This window comes from Ipomoea nil, unplaced genomic scaffold (genome assembly GCF_001879475.1).
Source record: "Ipomoea nil cultivar Tokyo-kokei standard unplaced genomic scaffold, Asagao_1.1 scaffold3192, whole genome shotgun sequence".
NCBI lineage: Eukaryota > Viridiplantae > Streptophyta > Magnoliopsida > Solanales > Convolvulaceae > Ipomoea > Ipomoea nil.
Genome location: NW_017619620.1, coordinates 1,369,659 through 1,382,082, shown reverse-complemented (window position 1 = coordinate 1,382,082; position 12,424 = coordinate 1,369,659).

Sequence of the window (12,424 nt, the reverse complement as noted above, 5' to 3'; positions counted from 1 at the left end):
ATAATCCACCTCTTACTTGCGAACTGAGAATAGTGAGGGAGCGAGCCAACTTTTTGGTTTCACTAACGTGACTACTCACACATCTTCTTGTTTTTAGATATTTTTTTTCGTTTACAGATGGCTCAACAAGTTCCAAACTTGCCGCAGAAATTAGAACAAAAAATAGACAGGTTACTCAAACGAATGAATAATTTAGAGCAACGCTCACAGCAAGTGCAACCACCACACAATGATGAGCGACACCTGCCACCAGTAGGAAGAGTGGATCCTAGATGTCAAAGAATCCAACAGCGTAATACGGAGTTAGGAAACATTAAACATGAAATTCCTAACTTCACCGGTGAGAAAGGACTTACCGAATACATAGAATGGGAGAATGCTGTTGAAACTCTTTTTTATTTAAAGCAATATTCTAATCTTACAAAAATTAGGCTAGTTTCTTCATCTTTTAAGGGGTATGCATTATCTTGGTGGCGAAAAAAAAATAGAGAGAGAGTTGCTAATTTTATTCCCTATGAATCTTGGGTTCAAGTGAGGGAAGATATGCGTCTAACCTTTCGTCCTAAATCTTGTTTCTATGATCTTGAAAGAAAATTGCAGGGAACCGTGCAAGGAACAATGTCAGTTGATGAGTACCACCAAACTATAAATATTTTGCTTGAACAGGGCAACATACATGAAGAAGAGGCAAAAACTATTGCTCGTTTCGTACATGGATTGAACTTAGAAATTCGATGTGGAATGAGTATTCAGAGATATGACACCCTTTATGATGCCTTGTATGCTGCACGTGAATCTGAGGCAAAAATCAAAGAGATGAAAATGTACAAGGCCAACAATGGTGCATCAAAATGGAACAACACTTGTTCCACCTCTCAAAGGCGTGATGAACGTCCTCTTCCAAGAGATGATTCACGAGACAAAGGTAAAGAAAAGGTAAGTGAGGTAGTGAAGCCTCAACGTGATAGAGAATTGATTTGTTATAGATGTAATGGGAGAGGCCACATAGCTCGTGATTGCCCTAACAAGAGGGTAGTTAAGATAACAACACAATCTGAAAATTTTACTTCTTGTCTTGAATATAAATCTGAGGATGAGGTTTGTGACCATTTTGAAACCCCCAATGAACATGTTGAGAGAGAACCATTCATACCTTTAGATTCTGATTCTAAATATGTTGATAGTGAGTCTTGTCAGACTGTTGTTGTTAAGAAGGTTTTGAATGTTCACCCTTTAAAAGAATATGAGTCTCAAAGAGAAAATATATTTTGTGCTAAAGGGTCAATTAAAGAGAATGCTTGTGCTATGGTAATAGATTCTAGAAGTTGCACAAATGTGGCTAGTGCAGCTATGGTTAAATTTCCCCAGTTACCTTTGCTTAATCATCCAAATCCTTATTGTTTGCAATGGTTAACTGATGTAGCAGAATCTAGAGTAACCAAACAGGATCTTATTCCTTTATCTATTAACAGTTACTCTGATGAAATCTTGTGTGATAATATCCCAATGCAGGCTGCTCATATCTTGTTAGGTAGACCATTGCAATTTGACAGAAAAATAAGTTCTGATGGAATGAGGAACACTTATGTGTTTCACATGAATGGAGTTACATATTTCTTGTCTCGTTTGTATCCTAAACAAGTAGAAGAAATTCAATTGACATTGATGCAAGCTCTCAAACCAGCCTCAAAGAAGGAAGAAATCATAGAGAGAAAAGTGGAACCTCCATGTTTGGAATTGCAATCACCACTCCAATCCTCTAACTCAGTTTGTAGCCAAACAAAGGGACCACAATCAGTGATACAGTGGAAAGGACCAGCCCAAGGTGTCAAAGTGCAACATCTCTTGGTAACTAAAAAGGATAGTATGCAAGAGAAAGGAAGGGGAGTCACTTTATACTCACTTTTATTCCAAAAGCATGCATTATTATTCTCTATATTTCTTTGTCATGTTTCTATTAACGACGTACTTGCTAAATGTGTTAGAAATTTGTTTGCCTCCATACATCCAAGATTACTTAATTTTGATTTTACTAAATCTTTGTTTGATAGAGATAAGGAATCACTAGAAAGTTATAAGACACATTTGAAAACTTCTTATGTGAAACACTACTTGCTCAAGGGGTTTTGGTTCAAAGTCAATGGGATTGGCACTTTTTGCTTTGTTTTGGGCAATGGTTTAATTGTTGATTCACATAAAGGACACTTTCGTTTTCCAAAGAGTGATGATGTTTTGCATGGATATTTTCATTGGCCAAAGAAGAAAAAAGATGTAGAATCTTATGTTCATAATTGTGCTACTTACCACCACAATACATCTAAAACATTACTTGATATTTCCATGGATTTTGTGTTTGGTTTAGCCTTAAGCTCTAGAAGGAAAGATGTTGTGCTTGTTGAAAATTCAAACAAGATGGCTAAATTTAATATGTCTCATTTTGCTGATCTATTACTATCCAGAATGTTTAAATTCCATGATGTGTCATTAGACTTAATTGCCTTACTTGTTGATTGTAGGATGATGATTGGAGCGACTCGTGTCAAGCACCCCAAGAAAAAGTTCCATGAGCGTGATAAAACAGAAAGTGAGCTTGCTACTTTGTCTTTCATTGAAGATTTGGATTCGAGGACGAATCCTTTTCAAGAATGGGAGAATAATATGAACCAGCACACATGGAATCCAATAAGGGTCTATAGTGGGCTCATCACAAGGCCAAAAAGTACATCCTTAAAGCATCATTGGTGGAAAAATCAAGGAATTCCAATAATAATTCCATTCGATAGAGGAAAGTATTATAGTGGCCCGTTTCAAGTGATGTCACGGATCGAAGACAATGTTTAGAAGATTCGAGGTCGAATCATTTTTCAAGAAGGGGAGGATGATGCGACCCAACATAATGAAGATCCATTAAGATTACAAATTGGGCCAATCACAAGATCCGAGGCCCAAATCAGCTTTATTATTTGTGGTCATCATTTATTTTAAATTGTTTAGAATTAAAGAGAAAACACTAGTTGTATTTAGAAAGGATTCCTTAAATCCTTTTCTAAATAAAACTCTATTTACTTGTTTTCTAGATTAGGTTTAGGACTCTTTTTCCCATTGTATTTAGATTACAATGTTGCCCTATACCTATAAATAGGGCACATCCATATCAGTTTTGAGGAGGCTTTAATTCAATAAAATTCTTAAGTCTTTCTTTATACTTGTGTAAGAAACCTTATGGCTAATTGTGGACTCAATTAGTGGCTAGTCGTGGACTCGACTAGCAAATTGATTCGTGGACTCGAATCAATCTTACTTTCTTCAACCTTAGATTTAGGTTCGTGGACTCGTTCTTGAATCGAAGGAAACTAGATCCGACTCTAGTTGATTGAAGATTGCAACATCGAGGTACTTGAAGCTACATGGGATTCTTCCAAGTCTTTGAGGATTCGAGACAAAGGGTTTCTCGTGAGGTTTAAGGTATTTTGATCCATCTCTATCTTTAGTTTTGAGAGCATTCTTGGGACAATATTCCATCTTTATGTGAACCTTGGACTAGGTTCATATCATGATGAGTCTTGTGTGTTCCTCGGAACTCTCTTTGGTTTACCCGTTTGATGAGCATGCTACTTTGGTGTTTAAATGCTAGCATGTGTGTTGTTTGTACCTTCCGATGGGTTGATGATAACTTGTGTTATTCATCGTTGTTGTTGTTGGGCTGTGACCCATTCCTTGATTGAGTATGGTTTCATATCTTCGTTGTGATCCGTTGATTGATTCCTGTTGAGGTGTGAGGCGTGTGTGGCTGTACCTGGATTGCACGATTTCGGTTTATGGGGCCTTAATCACCAAGGTACTGCGGCAGTCCTCGTGGTGGCCGTGACGTGATTATGGAGTTCTGACCTGTGTGTCAGGTTCACGTATTTTCTTGGGAAGGCGTGTGTCGCCGTGTGTGTGTACGGTACCCTCGTGTACTATGAATTTGGTTGTCTCGTTGGTGGTCGTTGGTGGGGGACGACGGTCCCAGGAGGGAAAAGGTTGGACTTGGTTGTACAGGGGTCCTGGAGGTAAAGGATGGAAGAAGAAATAAGGTTGGGGGTAGCCATAAGGTTGGAACAGGGCATAAGGAAGGTATATCAACTCATGATGGGTGATGTCACGAGGGCTTGTGTAGCCATTGTTGTGAGTTCATCTCTTGTGACATGTGTAGTCACAAAGGCATGTGTTGCCTTGGCATGTATTGTCATTGGGTATGTCCTATTCCTTTGCGCTGTGCTTGTCGGGTTTTGATCTATTGTGTGATGATAGATCCTGCCTCGACTCTTCTTGTGAGTTATGTTGTTCTTTGTGGTCTTGGGATGTGTTCCTGTGTTATTGTTGAGAGTGTTGAGTCCTATGTTGGTTATTACTCTTGGTTTTTGCACTTATATATATGTATTTCATTTCAAAAATGGCTTTACAACTTATATCTTACTTATGTATGTTATTTCATATGTATTGGTGGGTTACCAGCATTATTCGCTGACCGAGTGTCGTCCCACATTTTATTGTGTTCTTTCAGGTGATGTTTAGGCGAGTGCGCGGTCTAGTACTTGCTAGTGTAGCTTCCCCTCTCGTTTTGTGGCCTGTGAGCCAGTGTAGATAATAGGAACCAGTACACATGGAATCCAGAAAGGGTAAATAGTGGGCTCATCACAAGGCCCATAACGACGACCTTAAAACAACATTGGTGGAAGAAACAACAAAGACCAATAATAAGTCCATTCGATAGAGGAAAATATTATAGTGGCCAATTTCAAGTGATATCATGGATCGAAGACAATGCTTACAAGATTCGAGGTCGAATCATTTTCAAGAAGGGGAGGATGATGCGGCCCAACATATGAAGATCCATTAAGAATACTAATTGGGCCAATCACAAGGCCCAAGTCCAAACAATTAAGGCAACTCTTCATTGGTGATGTTCAAAGATGGTGGAAATCCAAGTCAAGCCCATTTCCAAAATATGAAGAATAACTCAAGGCTTTTTTATAATTGTTTAAGTGCTGATTTTGGTGATTAAATTAGGCCCAAATCAGCCCTATTATTTTTGGTCATCATTAATTTAAATTGTTTGGCATAAAAGAGAAAACACTAGTTGTATTTAGAAAGGATTCCTTAAATCCTATTCTAAATAAAACTCTATTTACTTGTTTTCTAGATTAGGTTTAGGACTCTTTTTCCCATTGTATTTAGATTACAATGCTGCCCTATACCTATAAATAGGGCACATCCATATCAGTTTTAGACAGGCTTTAATTCAATAAAATTCTTAAGTTTTTTCTTTACACTTGTGTAAGAAACCTTATGGCTAATTGTGGACTCAATTAGTGGCTAGTCGTGGACTCGACTAGCAAATTGATTCGTGGACTCGAATCAATCTTACTTTCTTCAACCTTAGATTTAGGTTCGTGGACTCGTTCTTGAATCGAAGGAAACTAGATCCGACTCTAGTTGATTGAAGATTGCAACATCGAGGTACTTGAAGCTACATGGGATTCTTCCAAGTCTTTGAGGATTCGAGACAAAGGGTTTCTCGTGAGGTTTAAGGTATTTTGATCCATCTCTATCTTCACATTGAGAGCAATTCTTGGGACAATACTCATCTTATTTGAATCTTGGACTAGATTCATATCAGTAGATGTAGAACTTTGAGACTTTGGATTTAGTTGTAAACATTGGAGATGTTGCCTGTGCGTTCATCCTTATGGTGAACGTGGCATAGCACCCCGTGTTTCAGTTTTACCTATCTATCTATCGTTTAGTCTTCCGCTATGTTTATTGTTTAGCTTCGTCATCTGCATGTTTTTAAGGCTTTTGATAGGTTGTTTTTAGGGGGTGTTACAGTTGGTATCAGAGCCTAGGTTTGAGCCTAGGAAGTGTTAAGTCTAGACTTTCTAAGTGGCTAAGTGTGGTTTGAGACCTTTAAGCGACCTTAGGAATCTAAGTGTTAGGCTTAGGACTCTAGGTTGCGCGGTGAGCTGAGTGTTGCTTTCTATTCTTTGCTTGTTTGTTATCTTTTGGTAACCGTGTTGTTGTTGTAGAAGTTTGCGATGCCTTCTCGTCCCTGAGCACGCACCCCAGAGACCCCAACAAATGAGCAGCTCGCTCAGAATCTCCACCAGCTGACATAGACAATGCAGACGCTCAGTGAAGCCTTGCTGAACAACAATCACGCTGTGCCGCCTCCTCAACCTGCTGGGCACCGTGACATAGGTCGCTTGGTGTCGGGGCATAGGCCGCCAACCTTCGCCGGTGAGGAAGACCCGGTAGTCTTAGAAGAATGGTTAAGGGTGTTCGACAAGATCTTCACAGTTGTGGGTTTGCCCCGAAGAGAGAAGAGTGGAATTCGCAACGTTTTACTTTTGCCATGAAGCGGATTTGTGGTGGATCCATGAAGGTCCGGCTTTTCTTGAAGAACCCGAGTTCGACTGGTCCGTGCTCAAGGACAGGATGCGCGAGAGGTTTTACCCAGCACATGTGCGAGCCGCCATGTATGAAGAGTTTCTCCACTTGCAACAAGGATCTTTGTCTGTGGTCGAATACCACAAGAAGTTCTTGGAGTTGGCACGTATTGCGAGGATGCTCGTGCCTACAGAGCTCGCTAAAGTCGAGAAATTCGTGGCGGTTTGAACTATGAGGCGCGAAAAGCTTTAACTGTGAGCAGGCCGAGTTCTCTTAAAGACGCTTACGTGTGTGCCGCCGATCTGTATTGCGTTCAACAACTTCAGAGAGGATCGTATGAGCTAACTTGGAAGAGGACTGAGAACGGAGGTTCTTCCACCTTTAAGAAGCCACCACCGAGTTTCCATGCCAAGAACGTGTCATCCTCATCTCAAGGACCTAACATGATGAAGCATAGGGATCAAGCTAAGACGGTTGTTTGCCGTAGATGTGGGAAAGTACATGCGGGCCAAGATTGTCATGGCCAGCCGTTTAAGTGCTTTCGTTGCGGGGATCGTGGTCACAAAGTCGCGGAGTGTCCCCAGCTAGCCGGTCAGAGAGCGTTGCCACCACCCCCGGGAGCCGGAGGAGCATTGGGAGGTAGTTCGGGTCGTGGAGCAGTTGGAGCTAGGCCACCTGGGAGGGTCTTCGTGATGGCGCGTTCGCAGGCTGAGTCTGGGGGCTTGATGGAAGAGGAGTTGGCAAGTAAACCTTTCCCATAGCCTATCCTTGTTTTTTGCGAGCATCGTGTTCTTTGTTGTCTTGAGTGTTATCTTGTGTTTCGTCATTGTCTATTTGAGTTACTTGGCAATCCTTGGCATGTTTTCTTGAGTAGTGATTCTTTTGGAGCTTAGTGTAAACTCTTCTTGCTAAGTGACTTCCTTAGTTTGGCATCTAAGTTTCGTTGTGAAGTTAGCTATCCATCTTTGAATGAATTGTGCTTGGGTTAATCCTACAATCCTTGTATTCGGTCATTATTGCAACCTTTCCTTTGTGAACCCTCTAAATTTCTCAAGTACTCTTTGAAATTGGAAATAGCAAATCCATACCAAAAATCCTTTCTTGGGTAGCTTAAAAGTCAGGCCAAAATGTTTAATTGTAAACATTGAATTTCAAACCCAAGGCTATTCTCTGCCAACCCAACCTCTAAACCACTTGAGCTAATTGTTTTCCTCAAAACCTACTCAATTTTAATTCCATCTAAACCATAAATTTCCAGTTTACCCAAATCCCCAAATTAAATCATCTTTTCCCCAATTTTTCCCACCATCCCTAATTTCCCAATTTCTTCCCATCTTCTTCTTCCTACCCGTGACCCACTGTGAGACCATCCCCCACCCGTCGTGTAACACCCCCCAAAAACAACACCTAAAAGCAAGTCTTAACACATGCAGATTAACAACAAAACTAGCACAGCGGAAGATAAACGGAAACTGGATAGAAGAAATCCAAACAGGGGTGTTATGCCACGTATACCACACTAGGTAACGCTAAGGCGACAATCTGCAAGTGTATCACACTAACCCAAAACATCAATCTAAAACAATCTAAAACCATTGGCGTGCAGGCCACAAAAACACAGTCTAAAGATACAGGTGCTAAGCTACCAGGCTCTAGACATCGCGCTCGACTACTCAACACCTGAAAGATACAAAGATAAACATCGGGGCGACGCCCGGTCAGCGAATAATGCTGGTAACCCACCAATACCGTTAAGTATCATAAATAGGTAGATATAAGATATAAAAACCATTTTCGAAACGGAATACATATATATAAGTCAAAAGCCAAGATCAAAAGACAACACAAGACTCACCACTCACAAGGATAACAGCGGGAACACATCCCAACCACAAAGGTTAACCACACACAAGGATAAAGACTCACCCAACGGCAACACATGCCAAAACACCACAAGCCTCCGTGACTACACACGTCACGAGAGAAGATCACACAACACCGGCTTTAAAAGCCCTCGCAACATCACCCATCGCGAGTTGGTATGCCTTCCTTATGCCCTGTTCCAACCTTATGGCTACCCCCAACCTTGTACCTTCAAGCCAACCATTACCTCCAGAATCCCCCGTACAGCCAAGTCCAACCTTATTCCGCCGGGACCGTCGTCCCCCACCAACAGACCACTAACGAACCACCACCAATCACGGCAACACATGCCCGGATAACACAATGTTATCCCCCAATCACGTGAACCTTTCTCGAAGGAACACAACTCAATAATCACGTCACGGCCACCACGAGGACCGCTGCAATACCTTGGTGACTAGCGTCCCATACCACTAATCGTGCAATCCAAGTAGAGCCACACACGCACCACCACTCACACGAATCAATCAACGGATTGCAAAGAAGGTATGAAACACACTCAATCAAGGAACGAGTCACAACCCAACGAGAACAACGATGAATAACACAAGTTATCATCAACCAAACGAAAGGTACGAACAACACCCACGCTAGCATTAAGACAACGAACTAGCATGCTTAACAACGAGGAAACTCAAGATAGTTCCGAGGAACACACAAGACACCTCTTGGTTCAACGAAACACAATGTTGAACACTTAGCACGATTCAAGACACCAAAGATCCTACATGGATACCTACCATATAGTTCTAGACCTACGAAACATCAAGAAGACACTCAAATAGTTCCACAAAAGAACAACTGGAAGCCAAAAGATCAAATACCGAGACAAACAAATCACGGGGAACAAATCCCGAACGAACACCATTGTGTTCCCCGCGGGTGGACCCACGGGTAGTGCCCTACCCGTGGTCCCGCCCGCAGGACCACATCCCCACAGGCCTATGTACCCGCGGGTAGGCCGGCGGGTGGTGCCCCGCCCGCCGTTCCGCCTGCGGGAACATCCATGTTCCACAACAAATCCCTTCGTGGATTTTCTCCTCCAAACACAAATTCAAGTCCAAAACATGCCAAATCTCACCAAACACAACAAAATGACTTGAACTATGGAAAATGCCAAGCAATGGCACAAAGGAATCCTAAACACAAGCTCTAGATATGCAATATCACAAGATAAATGCATAAACCCTCACATTTCATAGCAAAACATAAGTAGAATCCAAGAAATCACATATAGGTAAGCAAAATAGGTTTTGTAGAGCATGGGCTACCTCTTGAAGACCAAAAGACTTCTCTTACACCACAACAAGCTCTCCACTAAGCTCACTAGCCAAACCCACTTCAAGATCAAACCAAAAGATCATAAAGATCCCACCTTTAAGAAAAAGACAACTAAGATGGAACCAAAAAGACTACACAAGCTTAGATCTTACCCTTCTAGATGCCCAAATAGATGAAAGATTGAATCTTGGAAGCAAAACTTGGAATTTTGACAAAGGTCTCACTTGGCTTGAAGAACAAGCTACTCTTCTTTTCTAGAGAGAAGGTAGAGATATTTTTCTAGGAATTGTAAGGAATGAAATGAAGAAGTGTTCTAGGTTTAGATTACAACACTAGCTCTTGGTGAAAAGACAAGGATACCCTTACTAACTCTTAGAAAGTGTAAGGAACAAGGGAACTCCTCTCAAAACACAAGGTACAACACAACTTAAAGATTGACTAGTCAAATACTAGTCCTTGAGTATTAAAAATCAGGATTTTAGGAATCAATTCCTCAAGAGAAATAGAATTAATTACTCAATTAATTCATGGATTAGAGTGTGGATTTTTGGGGTGTCACACGTCGCCCACCGCCAGCCCGTCGCACCACCACCGACGCAGCTGTAACACCCCGTGTTACGGCCTTTAATCCCGAATTAATTATTTAATTAATTAATTCCTTTAATAATAATAAAAGAGGATTTAATTTGATTATAAATCCCTTTAATTAATTAATGTGGTCAACCGCGGATCGTGGACCCTTGTCTAAACTAGAGTCATAAGCCTATTAGAAATAAAGAAAGTGTACCTTTACTATTTAGATTATAATTAGGATTCTCTTTAATTAATTAATATGGTCCACCATGGACCATGGACCCTTATCCCTAAAAGAAGCCCTTAATCCTATAAGGAATAGAATAAGTAAACCCATACCATTCAGACCCTAATTAGGACTCCTAAATATATATATATATATAAGGACTTAGGAGGCACCTAGAAGTCACACCACAATAATTATCACCACACAAGAATTCCCAAGGGACTCTCCACCACCAAGCCTAGGGATATCAAAACGGATGGAAATCTTAGATAAGAACCTTAATGGCCAAGGGATGATTAATTAAGGCTAAGAGGTAACCCATGTCTCAACAAAACCTATTTTCTTCGCTATAATCTCCTTCCTTGGCCTCCTTCTATATGCTTGTATTTCGAATTATACTTCAATGCTTCTGTGATAGATTCTTGATGATTGATAAGATGATTGTTGATATTCTTGATAATCTTGATGGTCTTGATGATGAAAAGGAGTTCCTGATATTGATGTAACGATTCTTGACAAATCTTGATAATTCGTGATGTTAAAGATAAATTGTGATTTTGATGATTTGGGAGGGATTAGAGCCCTAGGATGAATTGGGAATTTGGGTTGTAATGTTCTTGATTTATATTTGGGTGGGAATTCACATGTTCGGGTGTTGTTTATATTTAGAAGTCGTGATAGGATGAGTTATATGTGATTCTTGCTTTTGATCCATTAATTGACTACTTGGTGTCGTTAATTGTGTTTAAAAGTGTCTAAGCATGGTTTCGGGTCCCACAAAGGATCCCGGGACGAAATATTGATGAATGAGTCAGTGGGGGGTAGGTGGGGGTAGGGGTACCCGCCACCTACCCGCTGCCTGAAGATCACTGCCGGGCAGCGGGCAGGCGCCGGGCAGGCGTCCGCCCGCTGGCAACCCGCTGCCGGGCAGTGATCTCCGGCGGGCAGCCGGCGGGTGATCCCTCACCCACCGGCTACCCGCTGGTTCGTGACCCCTCCCGAGTCCCCTGTTTCTCGTATGATGTCCCCCATTCCCCGTGGCGTCCCAACGGACCCCGTTTGTCGTACCTAAGTCTAGTTTGATTTTTCGGGTACCGTTCGTAGGATAGGTGAATCTTAAGAATTGCATGCTAGTGGAATTGATAGCCTGTTGACCTAGGTGGAAGTCGTATGAACCCCTTAGGACTATTCTTAGTATATGAATGATCACACGTAAGCTTACTCATATGCCCCCCTTCCCAATGTGTTATTATGTGCTACAATGTATTACGTGATGCATGATTCCCCAATTTGGTTGCGATCAAAATGGCTATACGGGCAGTTGGATGGGTTGAGAACCATACCAATTGTTAACCAGGTCGGTTGCGATCGGTCAAGTATATAAATATTATATAGGGCTGTGGTCCACTGTTTGGATACTTATGAGCTGCGGTTCATTCTCCTGGCTGCGGTCAGTGATTCACTTTTGGGGCTGCGGTCCACATGGGCCTCGGTGCTATGACCCACCGGACCTGAACGTGCCAGGACGGTGTGTAGGGCCAATAAGCCGAGGAAGGCTGTAGTCCACCGATCCGAGTAATCGGGGCGGTGCGTAGGGCTACGGCTGGCTGCGACCCACCGAGTGATGGGACGACGGTGTGTAGGGCCATAGTCTCCGAGGATCTTCGCCCACCGACTAAGTATAGCTTCGCGGTGTGTCGGGCTTGATTCGCTATGGTCCACCGGCGTACCCATCGACGGTGTGTAGGGTCGTAAGCCCCCCTTGAAAAGGGGATCGTGGTCCACCGACTGGGTGCGTCAGCGGTGTGTAGGATCGTGGTCCGACATTGAGTTCGTCAGCGGTTTTCAAAGGGTTGGTTGCGAACAACTCCCCTCATACTGCGGTACTGAGGTAGGGTGCTGCGGGGCCATGTTAATGCTATAAGCATTAACCCTCATGTTCGGGGCATGCGATTGGTCCCGTGGCGCCATCAATGATTATGTGATATGAAT